Genomic DNA, 27090 nt, shown 5'->3' with positions numbered 1-27090 from the left:
ATTCCACTCAGACATCACCTTCTCTGAGTGCCGCTTCTGCTCACCTACTGAGGCAGAGTTAGGCTCTCTCTTCTCTGCTCCCGCAGCACCTTATACTTCATCAGGCAATACTTCCCATGTTCAACATGCTTCTCCTCCATTGGACTCAAGCTCTACAGGGTCACAGGCTCTTCTTCCTTTCAGCTTCGATGTGGGGCACAGTGCAGAATGAGTTCCTTGATGGTTCACAAGGGAGTCATGGGGGCAGTGGGTCAACTCAGATGTCAGCACATCCTGGCCACGCTCAGGAGTGGCAGGTAGGAGGCTGCAGTTTGTCCTGGGGAAGCCCACCCAGCAAGGGGATGTGCCCTTTGCTCTCCAAGCTAAGCATGCTCTTTCTCAGACAGGGTGGTCATCACAGAGCACAAAGTAAACTCTGTTTCAAACCTTGTGGTTGGAAATCATCTTGCTCAATAATATAATCGTTATACAGTGCCAGTGTAGGACCTCGAGCTCATGGTTTGCACCTCCATCCAGCCTTCCTCTCCTCACACCTCTGTTGCCAAGTCTGCCATCTTGTTTCTCACCCACTTAACTTGCCCAGTCCCACTCTGCTTCTCCCTTCCCCTCCCTGCTGTGTGGTGGATTGGTGAGCTCTCCTAAGACCCAAGTTCAGTATCTGGCTTTGCCAGTTGTCATATATATGGCCTTGGCCCAATCAGCTCCCTTTGCTAAATCTCAAGTTCATTACCTTTGAAATAGAACTAATCCTCCTGTGCTCTGCCAAAGATACATAATGTTACAGTAATAATGTTATAAATTAAAGTATCCTAAGGCAAGGGTGACTGGATAGCTCAGTTGGTTAAGCCTCGGACTCTTGGTTTCAGCTCAAGTCACAGTCTCACAGTTCCTGTGAGTCTCACAGTTCCTGAGTCTCACAGTTCCTGAGTCCCACATCGAATGCAGAGCATGCTTGGGACTGTCTCTCTCTCTCTCTCTCTCTCTCTCTCGCCATCTCTCTCTGCCCCCCACCCCCACTCTCACGCTCTCAAAATAAGTAAAGTAAAACAAATAAAAATATTCTAAGGCAATATATGAGCTGAGCTACAGGTGAAAAACCCCCAAATTTCACTTCTAGCCTCTCCAACCAACTGGCTGTAGCAGTTCACTCACTGTCTCTGGACTGTTTCCCCAAATACACGATAGAGTTGACAAAGACAACTAACACCTACTGAATCATTGCACGTGCCAGGCACTCTTCTGAGTGTTTGACCCTCCTCACTATAATCCTGTGAACTTGCTACTATAGTCACCCCTGTTACACAGCTGAGGACACATTGGCACAGAGGTTACGTGACTTGCTCACGGTCACACACTTAATAAGGGACTGAAGTGGGATTCAAACCCAGTCTGTCTGGCTCTGGAGCCCACAGTTTTAACCATCACATCATATTGCCAACCCTGATGCTGTAATTCCTACCTGGCAGAGCTGTTGGGAGATGCAGAGAGATTATATGGAGAGGATCTATGCTATTGTAGACATCCAATCAATATTAGCATGATTGTGTTACACCTCTTTGGAGCTTAGCGCAGCGTAAGTTTAATAAACACTTACTTTGTTGCTGCATTTGGTTGTATGTCTGCTTCCCATTCAGCTGTGATTCTCAGGATCAGGCATTTACCTGGAGATGCTGTCTTCCTGCAAACCTGGGTGTCATAACATACCAGGACCTTCTTAAGAATCCTTCTAAGAGGGTGCTGCTTTGTCCTTTGTATTGGTTCTTTGTTAGTGGTTGAGGCTTTGGAGGGAGCTGAACGTTAAATAAGGAGTTGGGTTTTGTTGTAGAGGTCAGTCTGTTCTGAGCACAAGGAAGGTGGGGTCGGGTCTGCAATTTTCTCTGACTCCGGGAACAAATACTCCGCCTGCTCCTCTAAGCTGGAGAGTCTCGAGAGATGTGGGGATTGGTGGTGACCTCCAGCCCGCTGGCGATTACACAGAAAGCTGAGAGCAATTTTTAAAGTCTTCTCTCCATTTTGCTCTCCCTTTAAAAATTAAATGTCTGACACCGAGGTGTTTTATTCCCAGTCCAGCTGGCCTTTAAGTGGATGGCTTGGAAGTGAGAATGCCTGATGACCTTCTGACCTTGGGAGTTTCCAAGGGTGGGAAATGGCACCAGAAGGGAGAGTGACCTCATTCTTTTTGTCAACTTAATGAAAAAGAAATGAAAGCATCAGTCTTGATGACTGAGTTCCACAGTGAGGGAGCCATGGGAAGGCTCCAGGAGCAAGGATGTGGTGGGGAATTCTGGACCCGGCAGGACTGGGAGGTGTGTAGAGTCTGAACAGCACCACGAAATGGGCACTGGACCTGGAAGGGGAAGACCTGGGCTCTAATCTCAAGTCTGCCACTAACTGTGGTTGTGGGTAAGTTACTGACCCTTTAAATGAAGGTATTATACTCCATGTTTCATATGTAAACAGTGTAATGAAGTTGTTAAAAGCAAGCCTTAGAGTGAATGCTAGTTGTACCGCTTACTGCCTGGGTGATTTGAATAAGTTAACTTACCTCTCTGAGCCTCGGTTTTCACATCTGTGAAATAAAGAGGTCGGAGTCCATGCCGTTGTTCATCCTGTGCTTAATATGCCCCCATAGCTCCCTTTCTACCCTGATCTCTCATCTCTGCCTGGTCACATCCTCCTTTGGAATTCAGACCTAATTTCCTTTCCAGAGGAAAGCTTTTCTTGATGCCCTGGCTGGTGGAGCTGCCCCCCAGGCCCATCCTGCATTCCTGTCACCTCCAGTGCCTCCCCTGTCCCTGCCCTGATCACTGCCTGTGGAGTCCTCAGGGGCCTGGGGCTGGTTCTTCTCCACCTCCCCAGAGCCCACACAGGGCCCGATTCCCAGATGCAGGCTCTAAATGCCTGCTGATGGAATGAATGAATTTCTTTCCAGCTCTGAAATTCTATGCTTCTAAGTCTATTTGTCCTTATATATGCCTAATTTCCAAAAACAGACATAAAATACGTTTCCTTCCTTTCACAAAAAGGTAATAAATACAATCCTTTACACTGATATAGAAATCTGCACTCGAGAAAACATTTTTCACATTTATTACCCAGTACCCCGCTACCTAGTGGCTTATCAACACTGGAGTTTCAAAGCAATTCAAAGCTACTGTTGGAGCTCGTACAAACAGATCTAGCTTTTGAACTACTGGAACCATCTCCTTGCCTTGAACTGACCACACTCCCAGGACCTCTGCCCCCGCCCCCTCCCCCTCCCCAGATGGTCTCTTCGCCAAGCCCTGAGGTCCCGGTGACTCCCAGGTAATGAACCAAGTAGGTCTGCAGGTCTCCCTGATCTCAGGAGTCCACTTTCTTAGTCTGGTTTGTATCATTGCAACAATGTCTGTATCAAGTACGTGATTTCCAAATTCACAGCCTCACAACAGCCTGCTGTTGACAGAGTTGTCAGCAGGGGGAAAAAAAAAGAATGCAAGATTGTCCAACAGAAATAAATCTTGGAGAGTGTTTTGCCAAGCCATCCAAGCATTCATACATTTGCTGCTGCATGCAGGAAACGGGGGAGGGAAGGGAAAAGAAGGGGGAGGGATGAGCAAAGGAAGAACTGAGGCTGGCTGGTGCTTCTCCCTCTCCCTGCCCTGCTTCTCCCATCCTTCCTGAAGGCCCACATGAGATGTGTGTGTTATCTTTTCCTTCTTGGTTTATTTTCTTCCTGTGCCTTTTTTCCATTGCCACTCCTGGTGGGCTGCATGCTAAAGGAGAACAAAGAGATTTCAGTTTGCTGTGGGTGTGGGGCTTAAACACTGTGTTGGCCACAAACTTTAACCCTACAAAATAGGCCTCCTCCACCATTTGCAAATTGCTGTGGCTCCCCTTTGCTACTTGGATCTATTTCTGGACCCCCAACTTCAATTTTTAATATGCTTTTCTGGGATACCTTGCCCATCCAAATCTCCTCCAGGCCTCAAGGCCCACTTGGAGTTCTGCTTCCTCCACAGAGCCTTTCCAGACAAATCCAGTCTTTTGCAAACTCTACTGATTTTGGAGAGCTGTGCAGTTAGAATGCTACAGGCCTTTGGCTCTGTTGCCTCCAGTTTCCTTCTTCGCACCTTTCTCCTTTGTGTATTTCAGATTACTTACTTTTAGGAGATTTCAGAGTTGTTGAAGGAAGACTGAACATTTCCCCGGGTGTTTCTGTGCTTGAAAATGCTTCTGCTTTTAGCAGGTTCTGCAATCTTAGGCAAACCGTCAACATCTCTTGGCCATGGTTATCCTCCTCTGTAAAATGGGGCAGTAATGTCTACCTTATAGAATGCTTATGAGGATTTAATGAGTAAATATAACTAGCTTTTGAGGGCTGTGCCTGGCAGTTAGTGGCGATCAGTGAACAATGGGTTTCTCCATTAAGACACTGGTCGGAGATTGTGCCGATGATTAAACAAAGGATACTATCGTTAGTGTCTGTGGGGGCCACGCTGCCTGAGTTCAAATCCAAACTACACCACCCTGTTCCCAGAGCAAGTTAGTTCACCTCTCTAAGTCTGTTTGTAAAGTAAAGCTGATCATGGAGCCCACCTGTTAAGGATGATACAAAATAGTCCGTGGAAAGCATTTGGCAAAGTGCCTTTGACGGAGCAGGCATTCAATGCATGTCAACTATTTTTGAGGAGGAGATGGAGGGCATTTTCATTTATTCTCTTAACTGTTCACTGCATTCCAGAGTGCTCTGATGAGGGAACTATCACCCACTGTGTAGATTCTGAGGATTCACATCATACCTGTGATGAATCAGATGACTGCATGTCAGTAAGAAGAGCCCAAGGCTTGGACTTCTAGACAGCTACCTTGAGCCTGGCCTGTGTGCTTTACTTCATTGGTGACTTGGAGAAAGTAAACTTCTCAGAACCTCCTTTGCATCCCCTGTGACATGGGATAATAACATCTACTTTTAACAGTAAAACACACGCACACACACACACACACACACACACTCATTCACTAGTGTCGGCACATAGGAGAGCACTGTTTGAACTAAAAATTGTGCTACAAAGGAAGGATATTATATATCTGTTGTTATCATCCTTATTATAATCAGCCAAGTAACACTAGGATAGCATGTCTCATATGCCACCCTGGGCTGGGTCTGAGAAGTCTCCAACATTTTTGAACAGAATAATCGTGGGCAGTGGAAATGTCATGAATTCTGAGAGGGCCAGAGCTGGTGTTCTGATCACAGGCCAAGCCAGAGCCATCCCAGAGTGGTTCAGGCCCGAGGACTGGAAATGAGCATTTAGAAGACCTGCCCAACTCTGACTCTGCCTCACGTACGAATTTAGCCAATCCACTCCATGTCTCTGGGCTGCTTCTTCTATCTTGTTTTTTTTTGTTTTGTTTTGTTGCCTACTAAGTGGGGATTAACAACGCATGTCTTGCCTACTTTGTGCAGTTCCTGGGAGGGTCAAATGAGGTGACTGATGTTAAATTGCTGGGGACATGGTATCATGCACCGTGTGCCGTGACATTGCTCAGCTTCCCCACTGGTCTACAAGGTTTTGGAAGGGAGCGACTGGGCTCCCTTATAAGCATTTTCTCGATGCTTATGACAATGCTTATAACGTCACATTCAGCGGATGCTCGGGAGCTGGTAATAGATAAAGCACTGTTGCTGTTCATCTTATTAATAAGCTTCAATGCTTTCAATCCCTAAACTCCTTGCCAAAAGAGAGCTCTTCCTCTAAGAGGTTGCCTTTAAGCTTTAGGTAACAGCAGCTGCTGGTACCACTGCTGCTGGTTGTTATTGCCAGTGAAACACCTCCTGTGTTGTGCTAGGCACTTCATATGCGGTATCTTTAACACACAGGGCACTTCTGTAAGGGGCGTGAGGAATCGTGCTTAGAGAAACAAGGGGAAATCTGCTCAAGGAGACATAGCTTATAAATGGAAGAATGAGGATTTGAACCTAGCGTGTGTGATTGCAAATCCTACGTGTGTTCCCCTGGACCCCATGGCTACTGGGAAGCCCACAAGCAGCCCACTTGTTCCGTAATAGCCCACACTTGGGTGAGGCAGTGATTTCTCCTGTGAGTGGATTAGAAGTAATTCCCACTTTGAGAACGCAGGGGTGGGAGGAGCAGACAGGCCAAGGGAAAAAAGCCAGAGAAGCAATTCTTCTTGCGATGAAAAAAAAAAAAAAAAAAAAAATCTGTATTTGGATTCTTTTTTACACATCCAACCCAGCAGAAAATTGGTTTGCGGAAGATGTAGGTCGTGGCTCTGGCCCCGGCATCTGGACGCCTTATATTGTACACTGTATTACCGGAGTAATATCGTGCACTTTATTAGCACCAGCAGGATTTGGGATTCCCATGGGGACTGTTCTTTGCTGTCAGATGTATAAGGCCATTTAATCTCCTTTATCAGATCTGGTTCTGCTCCCCCCATCCCCACCTCCTCTTGCAGACCAATAAAGAGAATTTCTTCAGATTCATTGGTCTGAAAACTAGCTTTTAAATACTCCTTCATCCTCCTCAACCCCTGTATCTAATAAGCAAGCATACCAGGGAGGTGTCAATGCCTTGAAAATCACTCTGTGCATTTGAGTAGTGATTTTCTCAGCACATTTGTAATTGGAACTTCTTTTTCCTAATGCAGAGACTGGAGGAAGAATTTGCTAATTATTCCTAGCCAGCTCTGGTCTCACCCAGGTGCTGTGATCTTTGGGGACAGGATTGGCATTCTCTTGTTAGAAGGCCAGCTACACCTTTAGGTCTGGTTAGAGAAATGGCTAGACTCACTTCGGAAAGAAGGACAGTTTTCTCAGGACAGAATCTGGGTTTATGCCTGGCCTGTTTGGGGGCCGTTTTTGATAGAACCAAATAAGATATTCAGGGATCAGAAAGATTTGTGTTCAAAATCCAGTTCTGGGCGTATTCTTTGAGCTCTATGATACTTATACACACACATAGTGTGTGTGAGCCCTGGGATTGTTGCAAGCGACCTTGGGATCAGACATAGCTCTGCATTTGGAGAGACCACAGTCGTGGACAGGACACGTGTCTGAACAACTGCTGTCAACACAGTGTGATAGTGCTGTGGGGTCACAAAGCAGATCCTTGGTGCAGACATACCTGTCAAGAGCAGGAATCAGGGAGGAGGGGATGTCTAAACCGATGGCAGTTTTGGGTAAGTCTCTTCAACTCTGAGCTTCAGTGTTTTTAGCTGTAAAATGGGGCAGTAATACTTACCTTGAAGGGTTGTTTGGGAAATAAGCTATATACTATATGTAAAATGATTAGCTCAGTATCTACCACATAATAACTAGTAGTGTTTAAAACAGATGAAGGGTTGAGCAGCAGCACTAATAGTTCCTTTTTTATTTGTGGGGCAGAAGTGGAGAGAACTGTAGCTATAGATCTGGGAGACTTGGATTTAACTCAAGTCCCTTCTTGGCTGTGTGACCTCAGGCAAGTTGCTTCGCCCCTCTGAGTCACAAGCTCCTTTCTGTCAGATGGGGATAAGGTGGTGAGGATCAAATAAAATAGTTACATGGGAAGGGGTTTCACCAATGGTGAGGTATTGTGTGTCTAGAAGGTATTCATCTTGTTACCATTGTTATTATAACTAATAGGTGGAGACCATGTGGGAAAGTCAGCTCTGCAGACTGGAGGATGTTTGATGCTCAGGAGTTGAACTGGAGGTTAAATAAGCCAGGCTTAGTTCACCGGGTGTCTATATGGAGTGCATAATTTTATTTTTTAAATAATTTTGTTTCAGTTTTTTCATCATGATAAGTGTACTCTTTAATCCCCATCCCCTACTTCGCCCATCCTCCCTCCCCTCTGGCAACCACCAGGTTGTTCTCTATAGTTAAGGGTCTGTTTCTGGTTTGCCTCTCTCTTTTGCTTTTCTTGCTCATTTGTTTTGTTTCTCACATTCCACGTGAGTAAAATCATATGGTATTTGTCTTTCTCTGACTTATTTTGCTTAGCATTATACTCTCTCGCTCCATCCATGTCATTGCAAAGGGCAAGATTTCATTCTTTTTAAAAAATTTTTCTTTTATATTATACTATTATAATATAATAATAGTATTATATTAGTATTATGTATGTGTTATTATATATACTATATATAATACTCTTTCATATATGTCACTTCTTTATCCATTCATCAGTTGATGGATACTTGGGCTACTTCCCTAGTTTGGCTATGTAAATAATATGGAGCATATGATGTTAAGCAGGAGTTCTCAACCATGGAGGGATTGGAGGAGAGAGACAATGTAACAATTACCCAGGACATTTTTCCAAAATGCATAAGTACATACACACAGTTCTTCTCCCCACCATCCCACCCGAATGCCCGAGGCGTATCAGAATCTGCAGTAGGCATCAGTGGTTCGCATTTGTCAAAAGCTGATAGCCCCTTCTTCCCTAAAATTGAGCTCTATACTTGTAAAGAGCATTATAAAGCCCACTTTGTGTTAAATCCACATCTCTCTCCCTCTTGTCATCACCATTTTTTAAAAATTTTTAAATGTTTTTATTTATTTTTGAGACAGAGAGAGACAGAGCACCAGCAGGGAAGGGGCAGAGAGAGAGGGAGACACAGAATTGGAAGCAGGCTCTAGGCTCTGAGCTGTCAGCACAGAGCCTGACGCAGGGCTCGAACTCATGGACTGTGAGATCATGCCCTGAGCCGAAGTCGGACGCTTAACTGACTAAGCCACCCAGGTGCCCCTTGTCATCACCATTATAACACATTAGCCTGTTTCTATGCCTAAACTGTTGTTCCAGCGGATTAAACACTTGTTCTCTATATTTGGCTTCTTCATTACCACCCTATCTGGTGTATCCAGCCCCCTGGACAGTTTTAAAACCTAGGAAGATTAGATGTTTGAATTATAGGGCTATGGAATGTGTAGGACTAACAAAACAGGGATATCTTCATGAGGAAACCAGGATTTTGAGAGTCTTGTTAGAACTGAAGATTCCTTGGGGTGCCTGAGTGGGCTCAGTCGGTTAAGTAACCAACTGTTGATTTTGGCTCAGGTGATGATCTCTTGGTTCCTGAGATAGAGCCTATATATATATATATATATATATATATATATGCGCTATATATGTGTGTGTGTGTGTGTATACACACATATACTTGTGTATATATATATATGCTATATATGTATATATATAAATGCTATATATATAGCATATATTTATGTGTATATATATGCTATATATATATGCTATATATATGTGTATATATGTGTGTATATATGCTATATATATGTGTATATATATGCTATATATATGTGTATATATATGCTATATATATGTGTATATATATGCTATATATATATGCTATATATATGTGTATATATGTGTGTATATATGCTATATATGTGTATATATATGCTATATATATGTGTATATATATGCTATATATATGTGTATATATATGCTATATATATATGTATATATATGCTATATATATGCTATATATATGTGTATATATATATGCTATATATATGTATATATAGCAATTCCTTAATGAGGACTTACCTTGTGCTTGGGATTCTCTCTCTCCCTCTCTCTCTCTCTGCCCCTATCCTGCTCTTGCATGCACTCTCTCTCTCAAAATAAATAAACTTAAAAAAAAGAACTGAAGGTTCCTTAAGACCCCAATGTGTTCAGTCATCATTGGCAATCCTAGCCATCCTTGGCTTGCAATGCCAAAAAAGCATTTGCCTGGAGTCTGTGCTCATGACCCTCAGGCAGCTTGGGGGGGGGGGGGCGGTCACCAGAACAAGTATGACTGCTGCATTTCACAGAGTAAGTGAGGGGTTCCAGAAAGGCCAGGGGGCCTGCCTGTAGTCACAGATAGTGAGGGGTGCAGCCAGGCTCAGCTGGTGTGGAGACTCCGCTGCATTGGGCTTGTTTCCTGTGCTGGAGGCTGTGTCAGTGTGGGGAAATGTGACCTGGCTTGCTTGTATGCATCAGTGACCATTCTTTCAGACAGGACATGCTCAGGAACTGGCATCGTTTTACAAGCCGATACTGAGAATGTGTTTAAAATTTCATTCCTTGCAATGCCGACCCTTGAATCTTTCCCTCCATTGTTTAGGGTCAGGTGTTCAGTTCTGTAAGGACCCTGAGAGCATCGAGTGGGTGGATCCTTTCTAGCAATATATATGTGACCCCACACCCTGGGGAAGAGTAGCACAACACCATAAATTCTGATTCATATTTTCTCAGGCATGCTGTCATTCAGTGGGGACTCAGAAAAAAGGAAAAATATATGTATGTGTGTGTGTATGTGTATACATGTGTATGTGTGTGAGTGTGTGTGTGTGTGTGTGTATTATTAAGAAGACTTAACCAACACCAGTACACGAGAGAAAACCATAACCCTCTAAGAATGTTTCTGGGCTAAAAAAAACAGAAAGAAAGAAAGAAAAAATCAATTCCATAGCTTTCCACCTGGGCTGGCCAGTAATCACAACAATAATGCCTTATAACTGCATGTAGGCTTACATAATGTATTCACATCGATAATAAAAGATATATATATATATACACACACACATATCAATTCCTTACCGAGAACTTACCTTGTGCTAACACTTTCGGGACCCTTTTGTATTTCTTACTTTATTGAATTCTTCCAGAATCTCTAACAAGGTTATCCTTATCTCCATTTTAAACTGGGAAAACAAGTTCAGTGAGGCAAGTGATTTACTCTAAATTGCAAGGCTAGAAAGGCCCCAAATTCTTCACTAGAGAGGATCTGAGACTCCAAAGCCAGTGCTCTTTAAATTGCCATGTGGTTGACTCTAGAATCATACACCTATAGGTTTTTAATTTTTAAATTAAAAACAAAAATGTACTATGCTGAAGCGTTCTTTTCCTTCTTCTTCTTCCCCTCTCCTCTTTTCTCTCCTTCCCCCTCCTTCTTCCCCTCCCTTTCTCTTGTCCTCCTCCCCCTCCTCTTCCTTCCTCATCCTCCTTCTTTCCCTCTCTCAGAAGAAACAGTGGTCTTTTTGCTTTCCTGGAGTGACAGCCTCTCATGGTTAGAAGAAAATTTAAAGATCATCTATTTTAAACCAGTGGTTAGCAAAATGGTTCACATTAGAATTGTCTGGGTTAAAAAATATTCCTGCTTGGATCCCATCCCAGACCAATTAAATCAGGATCTCTGGGGTCATCAGTCATTTTTTTTGTCTTAATTCTCCAGTTGATTGTAATGTGAAGCCAAGATTGTGCACCACTCATCTAGACTCACTGACCATTCCTTCTACAATATCCCTGCAAAATTTTCATCCATATTAGGTTCAAAGGCCCCTAATGAAAGAAAACTTACAATCCTGGGAGGCAGCTGATTTCATTTTTGAGCTTCTCTATCTAGAGAACAACCAAAAAACAAAAACAAAATCTTATTATGGGTCAGGCAGTGTCACATCTGTTATCTCATTTAATCCTCATAGGGTTTTTGTTATCTCTACAGATGAGGAAACTAAGGCTCATTTATCCCTTCATTCAACAAATACTTAATTGCATTTATATCTACTAAATGACAAGCCTTTTACAAGTACTGGACACGCGCAAATGTGTAAGACAGGCATGGCCCTCAGGACGCTTTCCTAAGCTGGGGAAGATGGTCATGAAAAACCAGGTTGCATAGCCAACTAATTCCAGGTGCAATGAGAGTTTGCAAAAGGTGCATCTGGCCTTGTGTGGGTGCCAGGAGATCAGTGGACCACCTCTGAGCTGAGCCCTGAAGGACAAGTAGGAATTGCCTAAGGACAGGGGACAACTTTGTGCAGAAGGCCACAAGGCAGGAAAGTGCTCGATGTTTTTGAGGAGCTAGAAGGTGGCCAGCATGTCATTAACACAGACAGAGGGACCCCAGAAGAATGCAGGAATGGAGGGAGGGCAGACTTGGCTGTATCCACTCATTTAGATCAGGAGAAGCCTTTGGAGAATATTAACCCCAGGAGACACATAGACAGGTGTGTGTGTGTGTGTGTGTGTGTGTGTGTGTGTGTGCGCGCGCGCGCGAAATATCATGTCTAGCTGGGGTCGGGGGAGGGGCGAGATGGATGAGTCTTCTTCCATTACCACATAATTTCCTGCTTTCCTACATGTAAGAAGGATTATAATCCTTTCTTCCTTTATCAATGTGCTCTGAGAAGGGAGCTAGAATCAGAGACAGTGCTTCAATAGATTCTAGTGGGTGAAACCTATGTGAGGAGGGAAGGGAATGAGTCTATATAGAAACCCAGAGAAGGAGCCTTTGGGAATCTGAGCCAGGGGTTCAGAGCCTACCTCTCTTGATTCTAGTGGTCATGTTACTGTGTTCTTAAGAATAGTGTGTGTGTGTGTGTGTGTGTGTGTGTGTGTGTGTGTGTGTGTTTAATTTTAACTGAAACAGAGAATATCCCAGATATAAGTAAAAATGGAATGACCAGGATTATGCGAGCCCAGGGAGAGAAGAACCAACAGATACAGGCACCTGTAGAGACGAAAACACAACACACTCGTGTACAGAAAGTCACTGGCCTCTCTCTTCTGCACATACACATGCACATAAACATACCAAACACCCAAAACTTTGACCTTCAGGAAGGAAAACATGCCTCCTCTGGGCTGCAGGGTGGGAGGAGCATGGGCTTTGGAGCCACACGGCCTTGAGTTCAAATCCCTGCCCATCACCTTGATTTGAACCAGTTGTTTCAACCCCCATTTTTTTTTTTTCATTTGTAATATGCAGACAGGAACATTTAGGGTTGTTCTAAGAATTAAAGGAATTTATATAAAGTACCTGAAAAATATAAGATGCTTATTCTAATTGTTATGTGCTGTTGAAAAACTTGCCATAATAGAACTACTCAGATCACACTTTAGTTCAGGTGATCGAAATTGAATCCCAATTCTGGAAACCCCGGGAGAATCCATATGAATTTAGTCCCTTTATGTTGTGTTATAGAAACCATGAAGGCTTCTGATTTTCTCTCCATCAGATATCCCAAATATCTCTTCAGCACTTGTTCCTCCTGTGGTCTCTGCCTAGAAAGTCCACAATGAGCATAATCCTCTGTTTCCTTCCTTTTGTGTTGGTTGGCCTATAAGAATTATAGTCCATCCATCTATCCATCCATCCATCCTTCCATCCCAGCATACACCAAGTTTGGAGTTGTCATAGTGGGATCTATGAGGTATGAGGGGTGTAGAGGCTAAACTATAGAACTGTGTTTTCCAAGAGTGGTTTGCTAGTTTCATCAGGCTCTCCTGCAGAGTATAGAGCCACATTCCAAGATTTTGAAATACAGTCTCTGGGGGGAAGGCCCTGAAACCTAGTATTTTAAACTAGTACCCCGGTAGTTCTAATGCAGCCCACATTTGAGAACCACTCACTGGATTATATTCTTCTGAGGGACGAAGATGCTAGCTTTTTGGAAGCTTTAAGGAGTAATCGAGAGGCCTGATGTGGAGATACGAAGAACTTGGCTTATGCATGAAGATTTGTGGTCATTTGAAAACCTTCATTCATGCATTCATTTAACAGAGTGCCTAATGTGTTGGGTGCCATTTGGTTCAAGAAGATGTATCAGTGTGGAACTGATCAGCCCCCTGCCTTCAGGAGGCTAACAGTTTAATAGAGATAGACAGTGACCACTCACGCACACACAGATCAATGAGGCTATCTCTTGAACATACTAATGCTGTAAAGAAAATACTATGAGTGGGCGGGCCAGAGGTCAACTGGAGTTGAGGGGTACCTTGACCATGGTGGCTACAGAAGGTCTCTCTGAGGAGGAGCGTATTTGAGTTGCGATCTGAAGGACAGAAAGGAGGCAGACTTGCAAGGATCTTGGAGAAGAATTTCAGGCAAATGGAACAGCAAGGGCAGAGGCCCAGAGATGCTTAGAGTATTTAAGGGGCACAGAGAAAGCTAGGATGGTTTAGCCTATAGAACCAGGAAGAGGATGACAGGAGAAGAGAGGAGAAGAGAGCAGTCAGCCTCATAGACTCCAGTAAAGCATGCAGTTTTTATGTTAGTGGTCTCAGTAAGGCCCATTTCTTCAGCTGTATCAAGGAGCAGAGGGAAACAGAGAATCTGTCTCTTTCAATGGTCTTTGATATATTGGCTTCCCCAACAGAGGCTCTCTGAAACCTGCCCTTGCTGCAAATTTTACTGCTGGAAAGAAAACCCCCATTCTGACTCCCTGCCTATTGTAATTAGATTTTCTAGGATCATTTGCTCCAGCTAGAAGCCAAAGAAGCCCTGTTGTGGCCACAGTGGCATGCCCTGAGAGCAGTCACTTTGAATCTGCTTGTCTGGAAAGGGTGATCTCAGTCAAAAACAGCCTCGCTCCAACATAAGGCATTATCTCACCCTTTATAAAAACTTGCCAACATTTTGCTTCTACAAACCTGTAACTTCTGAAGGCTAGCAAGCTCATAAGCAAGAATTAAGATTAGTAAGGAAATAATCCACGTGTTCATTGGTCATTCATCCAAAAACCTGTTTCTAAGAGCACCAAGGATTTCTATGTTGCTCAGTCCAAACAGAACTCATTTCACTGGATGTTCAAACAGAATTTTATACAGGAGACTAACTCCATGTTTATTTTTTTTCCATTTTTTAATTGTGGTAAAATGCAGCATACAATTTACAACGTTAATCATTTTTAAGTGCAGAGTTCAGTGGCATAAGTACATTCACGTTTTTATGCAAGCATCACCAGCATCTGTCTCCAGAGCTCTTTTCATCTTGTAAAACCGAAACTCTGTACCCATGAAACACAAACTCCCTATTCCCCCTTCCATCAGCCCCTGGCAATCACTATTTACTTTCTTTCCCTGTGATTTTTACTACTTAGGTACCTTTATAACAGGAATCATATAGTATTAATATTAGGTTTATTTCACTTAGCATAATGAACTTAAGGTTCATCCATGTTGTACTATGTGTCAGAATCTCCTTCTTTTTTAGGGCTAATATTCTACTGTCTGGGTAGACTACATTTCCTTTTATCCATTTATCCATTGGTGGACACTTAGGTTGCTTCCATGTGTTAGCTATTATGAATAATCTTGCTATGAACAAATCTCTGAGTCCTTGTTTTCATTTCTTTGGGTATATGCCAGAAGTGGAATTTCTGGGTCGTATAGTAATTCTTTTTTTTTTTTTTTTTTTTTTTTTTTAGGAACTGCCATGCTGTTCCTTACAGCAGCAACACCAATTTACATTCCCAGAAACAGTGTATAGGGTTCCAGTTTCTCCACGTTCTCACCAACATTTCTTATTTATTTATTTTTTTGTTACTCTGGTAACACCCATCCTAATGGATAAGAGGGGATATCTCATGGGAGTTTTCATTTGCATTTCCCTGACAATAAGTGAGATTGAGCATCTTTTCATATGCTTATTGGCCCTTTATATATCTTCTTTTTTTAAAAATTTTTTTTTTAATGTTTATTTATTTTTGAGACAGAGAGAGACAGAGCATGAACGGGGGAGGGTCAGAGAGAGGGAGACACAGAATCTGAAACAGGCTCCAGACTCTGAGCTGTCAGCACAGAGACCAACACGGGGCTCTAACTCATGGACCGCGAGATCATGACCTGAGCTGAAATCGGCCGCTTAACCGACTGAGCCACCCAGGCGCCCCCCTTTATATATCTTCTTTAGAGAAACGCCTATTCAAGTCCTTTGCCCATTTTTGAATTGCATCATTTGGGTTTTTTTTTTGTTGTTGTTGAGTGTTAGGAGTTCTTTATATTTTCCCTTCTTTCTTAAATCTCTTGTTTTCTTTTGGCTTTTCTACTACCACTGTCTCCTGGTCTGCTCATCCTCCCTCATTTATCCTTCTGAGTGTCTGTCACCAGCTCTTATTCTTAGATGTAGCCTCTAAATACTGATGCTCCTTATGGCTTACAGATGATTCAGCCAGTGATAAGCAAAAGGTATGCAAAGAATATCACGGAAGCACAAGGTATGGGACTTGTTCCAAATAGGGGGTCATGAAGTCAGCTGGCTCAGAGCGTTTATGAGTAAGAGCCACGGATCTGAAAGAGGAGTGCAGTACATCCCTGGCAGAGAGAACAGCCAAAGCAAAAGCCCAGAGGACTTAGTGCCATGGCATGGCAAGAAGTTAGATGGAAGGCAGTGGAAAGTAAGGCTGGAAATGTAAGCAGAAGCAGGTTGGCAAGGTCTTTTTCTTGTATTTCTGTAGCCTGTGATGAGACGTTGAAGCGGTTTAAACGGGGAAGTGACATGTTTTGCATTTTAGAATGATTCGTTGGGCTGCAGTGTAAAGGATGGAGTTAAGTGGGTGCAAGACTCAGGTAGGGTTACAGTTAACAGGCCCTTGGAATGAGCCAGGTAAGGGATGATGGTGGCTCGGTCTAACGTGGTAGCTACAGGAACAGAGAGGGGCATTTGGATTGCAGTGGATGTACATGAGTAACGGTGTGGGGGGTGAAATCATCAGATAGAGAGACTGTTGGAGGAGAGCAGGGGTTGCAGCTTTGATTCAGGAATGGACTCCAGAATACAGACTCTTCAGCAGTTCGACAGAGTAACTTGGCTGTAGCCAAACTTATATGGCCTTTCCCTTTGATCCTCAGCCTTAGAGTTTCTCTCTGTGAAACGTCTGGGTGAGGAAAGGCCTCAATGGTTCTTTAAATTCCTCCTCTTAGACATATGGAAATTGAGACTGACAACGCGGTAACTCACTGCCTTATCAATTCTCACCTCTAAAAACGTCCAGATCACTGCAGGTTCTTCTTGCCTAACATCAGATACTGACCGGAGGATACTGATATTAAAAATAACTTCAGCGATACGTAAATTTTGTGTGAGTGTTTTTTCCTTTTTCTGTAATTGACTCCAAGAACCATCATTCAAAAGCAACAAAAATACCAGGTGAGGTCTGAGGGTCTCTTAACCATGTTGGATCTGAAACAGCAATAATCCTACTACCTCTAACCAGCTTTGTTTGTCTTATTTGACTAAGAGTTTTCAACAACTAGCTGATGTGTACCTGAATGGAACTTGAATCAGTGGAGTTCAGAAATCATTCGAATGCAAGTACTCTGGCTCACTCCTTCTATCTTCATGATGAAGTTTCCTTCCTAATTGGTGGGCATGATGGGTACTCCAGTAAATTAAAATTAGGTGGGATGGGTTTAAGTTTCTGCTCGCCAGCTGCATTTATCTCAATTTCAAGGAGTTGCAAGAGTGGGCGAGATGGCATTTCTGTAACCCTTGATGTACCTAAGAGAAGAGGCAATAAACGTAGTAAGGATTTTGCAGCCTTCTCAGGGCAAACCAACCAAATGACCTCAGTGCCGGGGCTTAAAGCAGAATTGCCTAAGGGTGCCAATACTGGTGGTTACAAATGTGAGTCTTGAAGTTCATGCCCATGGATTCAAATCCTGGCTCTTTCATTTACTAACTGTATGGCCTTTGCCTATCAGCTTACTCTGACTCACTTTGCTCATCTGTAAAATAGGGACAATACTGGCTACACCGCAGGACAATTTTCAGATTAAGTGAGCTGTCAACAAGATAATGCGTACAAAGCACACACTCCAGTGCTTCGCACCTAGTGGGTGTCTCAGTCTGCTCTCTGGCTCTAAAACATGATGCTGCTGTGAAAGACATACATTGGAACCAGAGAATGAAGAAGTGGTTCATTAACAACTGGCCTAGGGAGACTATACTCCACAGGAAACTGCAGGGTCATTAAGCACCAATGGTGGTAACAAGGCCATTAATGTCCCAGGGTTTTCTTTATCGAGCCACACAGTGAGGCGATGCTTAACCCAGCAGGAGGGAAGGGGTTCAGTGGGATCTGGGGGTTGGAGATGACAGCTATTTTGTAAGGTAGACCAGCCGTGAAATGCCAGAAGGATCGTGCACTCGCTGTGTCTGCACTGTGGAGCATCCCAAAGGACAGAGCATCTGAAAATCCTTTCTGGGTGTTCATTGCAGGCGATGAGGTTTAAAGAACATTGACTTTGGTGTCTTAGACCTGACTGGGAATCCCATTTCCATCACAACTAGCAATGAGACCACAGGCAAGTTACTCTCATCTTTCATTGCCTCAGTTTCCTCATCCACAAAATGGGGAGAATCCTGAGCCGCAATGAGGCAAAACTAGTGAAGCACGAGAAAACACATGGAGAATATTTTTTAAACCTTAAAGTTGTAGGCAATGGGAAGTATTATCTTATTACAATTGTAGTGATTTAAACTTGTGTCTTTTCTCACTTCCTTGTATTAACCTTCCCTTTCCTCTTCATTTGGTTGCTTGGGATAGTAGACATATGACTTATTTCTAGCAATGTCAACTACTCATGCTTGGGCTACAATCCATTGCAAAACTCACAAAGAGCAGGTGCAGCATGAGCTTCAGAATAAGTTATTTCATTAGAATGAATTTCTGAATGTGAAAAATCAGCATCACTTCAGAAGAAATTTCTGGAAGAACCAAATAGACCCATATATCACCGTATCGATTTGAATGGAATGTCTAAAATAATTTTAGCTCTGATTTTTTAAGCAACTAGGACAAAAGAAAAAGAATCTAGAAGTTATATAGATAACTGTGTCAGACAGTGGAGATGTTTCTTTTTTAGGACAAATCCTAAATGTAGAAACAACTCTTAAGTTTTTACAAGGCTCCAGACATAGCAGTGTCCTTACCATTGCTTATAAGGCCCTACATGACTTGGTTCCCACCCGCCTTTCTGGCCTCATCTTCAGTATTCCCCACCCTGCTTTCTCTGCTCCAGGCTTCTATTTCTCCATCAAATCATGATACTCCTACCACAGGACTATTGCACAATCGGTTCCCTCTGCCTAGATGCTCTTGTCCTTAATTTCACCCCTTAATAAACATTTCCTCAAAGAAAGCACTGAAGCCCCAAATTCCTAATGCTTAACTCTTCACCGTACCCTTCCTTTCTTGGAACTTATCTCAATTGGTGATTAAGCATTTGGTCATTGTTTATTTTCTGTCTCATCTGCACGTGAGCTCCTGTGAACAGAAACCATGTCTGTTGTGCTCCCCAGCAATTCCATGTACATAGTATACGATAGGTGCTAAGAAACAGCTGGAATAAAAACAAACACTAAATCAGTGAACACATGGATTCTCTATAGCAACACAGCTTCACAAACACAGACTTTTGGACCAGAGCATTCTCTTTTTTTTAATTCTTTTTTAATGTTTATTTATTTTTTGAGAGAGAGAGACAGAGTGTGAGCGGGGGAGGGGCAGAGAGAGAGAGAGGGAGACACAGAACCCGAAGCAGGCTCCAGGCTCTGAGCTGTCATCACAGAGCCCGACGTGGGGCTCAAACTCACAAACCATGAAATTGTGACCTGAGCCGAAGTTGGACGCTTAACTCACTGAGCCACCCAGGTGCCCCATGGACCAGAGCATTCTGAGGTTGCTCATCTTCCTCCTGGCAGTGGAGGTAATCTGGATAAGGATTACAATACATTTTCTCAGCTCAGAAAGAAAAGATCAATGTGTGAGATAAAGTCCAGACTATTTCTCATGACATACCAAAAGTTCCATGATGTCACTTTTCTTTTGCCATTTTCTAATTAATTTTTTTATTTTTTTAAAAAGTTTTTATATATTTATTTTTGAAAGAGACAGAGACATTGTGAGTGGGGAGGGGTAGAGGGAGAGGGAGAGAAAGAAAGAATCCCAAGCAGACCTCATACTCAGCACAGAGCCTGATGCGGGGCTTGAACTCACAAAACTGTGAGATCATGACCTGAGCCAAAAGCAAGAGTCGGATGCCCTACCAGTTGAGCCACCCAGGCCTTCCCACCATTTTCTATTCATAGCCTGTGCTTCTACCGTGCATTCCTGCTGACAGTTTCATGAACATGCTGTGCCAGTCCCAGCCTCCATGCCTTTGCCTGTTCTCTTCCCCCATCCTGGAATGCCTTTCCCTAAGTGGGAAAACATAACAATAGATGGTCAAGAACTCCAGCTCTGGAGTCAGGCAGATACCAATCTAAATCCTGGTTCTACTGCTTAGCTGCCAGATCTTGGACTTCCTAAAACTCAGTTTTCCCATTTAAAAAGTTGGCATGGGCAGCCTGGGTGGCTCAGTCAGTTAAGCGTCTGACTTCAGCTCAGGTCATGGTCTCACTGCTCTTGGGTTCAAGCCCTGCATCTGGCTCTGTGCTGATAGTGCAGAGCCTGGAGCTCCCTCCCCCGCTTCTGCTCTCTCTCTCTCTCTTTCTCTCAAAAATAAACATTTAAAAATTTTTTTAAAAATTGCCATAATAATAAAAAAGAATGAGGGGCACCTGTATGGCTTAGTCAGCTAAGCGTCTGACTCTTGATTTTGGCTCAGGTCATGATCTCACATTTCGTGGGTTCTAGCCCCACATCAGGTTCTGTGCATTGCCTGCACAGAGCCTGCTTCGGATTCTCCCTCTCTCCTTCTCCCTCTGCTCCTCCCCCATTCATGCTCTGTTTATCTCTCTCAAAATAAGTAAATAATAATATATATTTAAAACTTTTAAAATGGGGGGTGCCAGATGGCTCAGTTGGTTAAGTGCTGACTTCAGCTCAGGTTATGATCTCGCGGTTGGTGAGTTCAAGCCCTGTGTCGGGTTCTGTGCTGACAGCTCAGAGTCTGGAGCCTGCTTTGGATCCTGTGTCTGCCTCTCTCTCTGTCCTCCACACCCCTGCTCATGCTCTGTCTGTCTCTCTCAAACATAAAATAAACTTTTAAAAAATTAAAATTTTTTTAAATTTAGTATTTAAAAAAATAATAAAGAATGAAATCTTGCCATTTGCAACAACACGCATGGAGCTAGAGAGTATTATGCTAAGTGAAATAAATCATAGAAAGACAAAGCCTATATGATTTCACTCATGTGGAATTTAAGAAATAAAACATGAATGTATGAAAAAAAAAAGAGAGAGACAGACCAGTAAACAGACTCTTAACTATAGAGAAGAAACTGAGAATTACTGGAGGGGAAGTGGGCAGGGATGGGTTAAATGGGTGATGGGTTAAGGAGGGCACTAGTGGTGATGAGCCTAGGGTGTTGTAATTGATGCATCAGTGTATTATGCACATGAAACTAATGTTACATTGTTAACTAACTGAAATTGAAACACAAACTTGAAAGAAAGTTGGCATAATGATATTTACCTTGTAGAGCTGTTGCCAGGATGGAATTGATCATGTATGTAAAGGGTTTACTGCTAAATTTCTCAAGAAGACCATGGGGGGAGGGAAGGGGAAAAAGTAGTCACAGAGAGGCAGGGAGGCAAACCACAAAGAGACTCTTAAATACAGAGAACAAACTGATGGTGGTTGGGCGGGGTGGGGGAGAGAGGAAAATGGGACATGGGCATTGAGGAGGGCACCTGTTGCCATGAGCACTGGGTGTTGTATGTAAGCCAATTTGACAATAAATTATATTAAAAATAGGGTTTATTGCTTTGAGGGGGATATAAGTTACATTGTTACACTGAGGGGACATTGTTACATTCCTATGAAAAAAATCTTCTTAAGACTCAGGTCAAAGGTCATTTGAAGCCTTTTTTTTTCCCACTCTGCTGGCCAGACAGACTAAAGGAAACTTTCTCACTGCACATCACCTACACCTCTGTTGTAGCATTTACTCTCTACTTGCATATCCAGTTTCTCATTAGGTAGCAATGTCTTTAAAGACATGGTTCAAATGTGCTTTCATTCTGAGGACAGTACCCAATGCAGTACTAGGTGTTTGATAAATATCTCTCAGTGCAGAAATAAATGAATTAATTCTACACCAGCTAGAAAAAGTACATTCAATATAGCAAGTAAAATTGAACCGGACATTTTTATTGGCTCTTTAATTTGCTCACATATCTTGCATATACGTCACTCAAACATATTTAGCCTTTTTGTGGAAAGGTCCACACAGTGTTGACATTCCTGGTCTTTAAGAAAACATTATGCCCTGGCTAAATGGTGGCTTTATTTCATTCTCGTCAGTATTTGCATTGGAAAACAGCTACTTAGCACATTTGCCAATGACTTTTCATAAGGTAGACTTTTTCTTCCTTTTTTAATTTTTTTCTGTTAGCCTCAGGTTCTGAGCATGTGATACTACAATGTTTCTGCTCCAGATTTGCAAGTGTGCTGGTGTTCTCAAATCAGTTTGTCACATGAAACATGTTCTACAACAAAGAGGATTAATTGTTTTTCTCCTGTAAACGGTTTGAGGTGGAAGAAAGCCCATCTCTCATTGGATTCTGGTTGGCTTTATCTCCTGGGACCCCAGCCTGCCCCTATGTCTACTGCCTCATTTCCCAGCAAACTCTAGCTCACGCTCCATACCACAGGAGAACCGATCAGCCTACAGTCTCACACATATCCCATGTAGTTTAAGGCTTCTGGGCTTTTGTCCAAGCTCTTCTCGCTACCTGCACTGTCTCACCCCACTTATCTCCTGGCAAACACCCACTTATCTCTTAATACTGACTTTAGGTATCCCTTCCTCCAGGAAGCCTTCTTGGCATGGACTAATCTGATTTGGGTTCCTCCCCCTGATTCTCTCTGCCAGTCCTGTTCTTTGCATTTATGGGAGTATGTATGTGGTAGGGGAATTTCACCTTCATGTTTAAGAAGGTAAGTTTTGGAAGTGCCTGGGTGGCTAAGACCGTCACGCATCTGACTTCAGCTCAGGTCATGATCTCACAGTACGTGAGTTTGAGTCCCGCATTGGGCTCTGTACTGGCAGTAAAGAGCCTGCTTGGGATTCTCCCTCCCTCCCTCTCTCTCTGCCCCTCCCCTGCTTGCTCTTTCAAAAATAAATAAACTTAATAAATTAAAAAAGAGAAAGGTTTAGTTAGCCTGAGGCTGGGATTGAGCTTCAAAATCTTGGTCAAGTTACTGACTTTGAGATTTCACTGTCTTCCATGAAACGAGAGGACTATAGAACGGATGTGACTATTAACGAGTAACTCTATATTGAGCACTTTAAACCATGTGTAACATGTAAGAACCATTCCATATATGCTGGATATGATTTTACTGCTAGTAGTAATCAGCTACAACTATCAATATCAAAACACTTATAACACCATGCCAAAACTACCTGCTCACATGTGTGCCTCTCCTATTGGACCTAGAGCAACCAACTGTCTCACGTTGCCCAGCCCTAGGAAGATTCCTGGAATATGGGGTTTTCGGTGTTAAAACCAGGATGGTCCCAGGAAACCAGGATGAGGGGCCACAGTCACCCTCAACTAGACCATAAACAGCTTAGTTAGAGACTCTGACCTCTAATCTTTATATCCTAGTGCTGAACACATTGCTTTTGAAGCAGCAACTTGTAGTGGTAGAATAAGTTAATGGGGGCTTTCTTACTTTTTGCAGCCATGCATACATGTTTCTCTACCCTGTCGATGGCTTTATACTTTCCATCTGTATTAGTCTGCTAGGACTGCCATAATAAGATACCATAGAATAGGTAGCTTAAACAGTATAAGTTTATTTTCTCACAGTTCTGGAGGCTAGAAGTCCAACATCAAGGTTTCTGCTGATTGGTTTCTGTTGAGAGTTCTCTCCCTGGATGGCAGAGGGCCACCTTCTCACTATGTCCCCACACGGCCCTTGTTCAGTGTATACACACAGAAAGAAAGGGCAAATTTTCTGTGTCTCTTCTTACAAGGACACTAATCCTGTCAGACCAAGGCCCCATCCTTATGACCTCATTTAACCCTAATTACTTCCTTAGAGGCCCCATTTCCAAATATAGCCACATTGTGGGTTAGGGCTTCAACACATGAATTATGGTAGGGACACAAACATTCAGTCCATCATACTACCCTAACCTCCATCTGTATCACAGAAAAATCACTGCATCAGTTAGTTATAGCTGCATAACAAACCACTCCAAAACTTAGTGGCTTATAACAACAAGCATTTAATTAGCTCATAAATCTGCAAGTCAGCTGAGAGGCTTGACTCATCTGAGATGGCCTTCCTCATATATCTGTGGGGTTAGTTGACAGATGAGCTAAGGCTTTTCTAATCTTGGCTGGTTTCTCTCACATGTTTGGGACCCAGCTGGAATGAACTGTCTAACTCAGCTCTGCTTTACATGGTGCCTTTATTCTCCGGTAGGCTAGTTCAAGCTTATTCACATGGTGGAGACCAGGTCTTGGGAGAGAGCAGACATGTGCAAAGCCTTTAGAACCTGGGCTGGGAACTGGCTCCTTGTCACTTCTTTTGTATTCTTTTGGTCAATTGAAGGCACAATGCCAACCCAGATTTTAGAGGAAGGAAAATAGATGCCACCACTTGAGCTGCAGAATCACATAGCAAAGGGCACAAATACATGAATGAGTTGTGGTCATGTTTAAAGTCTACCATAATTACCAATCTAGCACAAAGCTATGATGGTAAATATATGTTTAAGCTTAAAGAAGACATTATGAATCACATAAAACAGCAAGCTCTGGGAGATGTAGTGTCTAGAAGTTAAGGAAAGTTTGTGCTGCAGGTAGATGTATTACTTATGGGAAGTTACAACACCATCTTAATACAATGATGAGGTGTTCTTCCTGGACAGTGATGTATCCAAATAATACCCAGGTGGGTATTAGGAAAATTGTCAGGAAAATACTCAGGTAGCCAGTTTTAGAAAATTTCACAAATTGACCTCACAAAATGATATCATCCTGACATTGAGTATCCGGATTCCTCCCGAGAGTCTAATGGCATACTGGGTGGACTCTGCGTTAGAGGAGGAAGCATCAGAGAGAGGGTTCCAGAACATTGAGGGAAGGACAGCTCCTTACAACTACATACCCTCCTGGTGTTTTTATGCTACTCCTAACAACCAGTGTTCATCAGATTTTCTGGTACTTACATCATTCCACTGAATAATTTTAATGACAACATTGGGGAGATCATATCATTTGGCCCCAATAGCTGATGAAGTGGAAAACAGTGAAAACAAAAGCACTAGGCTAAAAAGGAGCCATTTAATTTGATATTTTTTTGAGTTCAGTGAACTAAACAGCTGAATTAATTAAAGCCTACTTTAGGGCCACTTTATATAGTTAACTAGCACAAACAGGATCTCGAGGCCTCCAGGGGCTTTGGGGGAGAAGACCTCAGACAAACACTAGCAGCACTCTGCAGTTTTAGGAACACATGTTGTCTGAAAATCACACGCCCTTGCAGGGGAGCGATGGGGTTTATTGTGGATGTGGGAATAAAGCAGGTCATAAGCTATGGAGTAAAAAGGCCTGGGAGGGTGGTGATTTGAGGGAGGCAGATGAATTAAGCTCAGGCAGTCTCTGCAGAACAGAACAGTGCTATTATTAGATGAGAGCCTGTGAGAGGAAAAAAAAAATAAGGCTTGCCAGAAGGAGTTGTCCAGAAGGAACCTCATTCAGATGAAGTCTGTCTGTGTGCTGAGAAGTCAGGATGCTCAGTGTGTGCTGTTGGGTCATAGAGCAGAGAGCCTCAGATGGAAACTAGGCAGGTTCCTGTGTAATCCTCGTTCTAGTTCCAACTTGCCGCGTGACCTTGGGCAAGTCACTTCAGTAATCTCGGCCTCAGTTTTTTCATTGGTTACATAGATAATGTTTTTATAATAGTACCTCTTATAGGGCTGCTAACAGACTAATAAGGTCACATACATACTACAGGCTGATGTTAGTTGTTTGCATTACCATGGTAACCTTAGAATCTCATGGCTAGTACTCAGGAACCCTTAGTTATTAGTTGGAATTTCATCACAGGTGATGACTTATATCTACCTTTTCTTCTTTCGTAAGCACTTTTTGCAGTATAAGTGTAGTACATGTTTTGGGTGCCCCACCCATGTCCATTGGCATTCTTCATTTTGCTAGAAGCATCTTGGTGCTTCTCCTACTACAAATGCAGCAGGCTGGAAGTACCTGGCAATTAATGTCCCTGGGAGTAGTCCTCAATCAACTGCAAAGGGGAGGTAGTGGGTAAATACCTTGTCTTTGTCACTCCTCAGGTGGGACACTTCTGAAACAGTCTTCATCACCTCCTGGAGGTCCCCAGTGGGACTGAGCTGTAGTTGTCCATCCACAGAAATCATTTGTGGACAATCACCCATGACATTGGCTTCCTTCCCTCTCATGCTTCACGTCTGAATCCCCTAGGTGCCACCTAGGGGATTAAGCACCACCTTCTGGCACCACCTTCCAAATAAGCCAACGTACTGCATTTAACTGTTTGTCTCATGAGACTGTAGAGACTGTGTCAGATTCATTTCTGGATGCTAGCACTTCGATCGTGGGGGCATTGATGAAGTTCACTGAACAACGTATGGGTTCAGGTTCCACCCTCTGAGGCTCCACCAATAAGTCAATTCTAGTCTTCTCATGACACTTCTTTGTCTCAACTTACCTTTAACTCCATTCATTCCTGACCAACCTCCCTCCCCCCCCCCAATTTTATCCTGTCCAAAAGCTTAATTTTCAATTAAAAAACATTCTCTGTTGTGATTCGGCTTCAGGTCTGCCCTCCATCCTGGGTTCTATAGTTACATGACATACTCAAACAGTGACAGTTAGAACCCGAGCCCCATAATGAACTTGGCGTTTGCTCTGTAGCAGAATGATGTGGTAATTGTTGCAGGTGATGTTTTAAATCCTTAAGTATAACACGTGTACAGCCATGCTCTATATCTGCTGGCTAAACCCTTGAGTCTTTCTCAAATGTCTTATGTATGTATGGCCTTTGACCTCAAGCTGTAACATTCATTTAGTCATTTGCTCAGCAAACACTCAGCAAGTCTACCACATGTCAGGCTTTGGGTTAGGCTCTGGGCTTCTAAAAGTGAGGAAGACAAATGGCTGTACCTGCCAAGTTCAACATAGTCTCCTGGGAGACACAATAGACCCTTAATGCATCCTTTTAGACTGAGGGAGACATGCAAAAGATGATCACAGTGCAGTGTGGTTAATGAGAATGTGACACAGCAGTAGTCTCATAGAGTGGTCTTTGCACCTGCAGCGTGAGCATCAGCTGGAAACTTGGACCTGCACATTTTTAGGCC

General features: G+C 43.0%; 1 long non-coding RNA gene across 3 annotated transcripts; it reads right to left on the bottom strand.

Annotated features, from left to right (window-relative positions):
• Positions 1 to 3494: 3494 nt before the first annotated feature.
• Positions 3495 to 25705, bottom strand: LOC122227405. 3 transcript variants are annotated; one of them, XR_006206012.1, is made up of 7 exons: positions 25658 to 25705; positions 11362 to 11402; positions 10613 to 10705; positions 7131 to 7221; positions 4782 to 4923; positions 4144 to 4281; positions 3495 to 3755 (listed from the first exon to the last, which is right to left on the bottom strand). It is a non-coding gene; the product is annotated as an uncharacterized LOC122227405 (long non-coding RNA). The 3 variants fall into 3 exon arrangements; XR_006206013.1 differs by lacking the exon at positions 25658 to 25705 and adding an exon at positions 17051 to 17278 and having other exon boundaries at positions 4579 to 4923; XR_006206011.1 differs by lacking the exon at positions 25658 to 25705 and adding an exon at positions 17051 to 17278.
• Between the last annotated feature and the right edge of the window lie 1385 nt (positions 25706 to 27090).

This window comes from Panthera leo, chromosome C1 (assembly GCF_018350215.1).
Source record: "Panthera leo isolate Ple1 chromosome C1, P.leo_Ple1_pat1.1, whole genome shotgun sequence".
Taxonomy (NCBI): domain Eukaryota; kingdom Metazoa; phylum Chordata; class Mammalia; order Carnivora; family Felidae; genus Panthera; species Panthera leo.
Note: the sequence above shows the minus strand (reverse complement) of the source record. Positions and strands in the feature narration are given on the sequence as shown.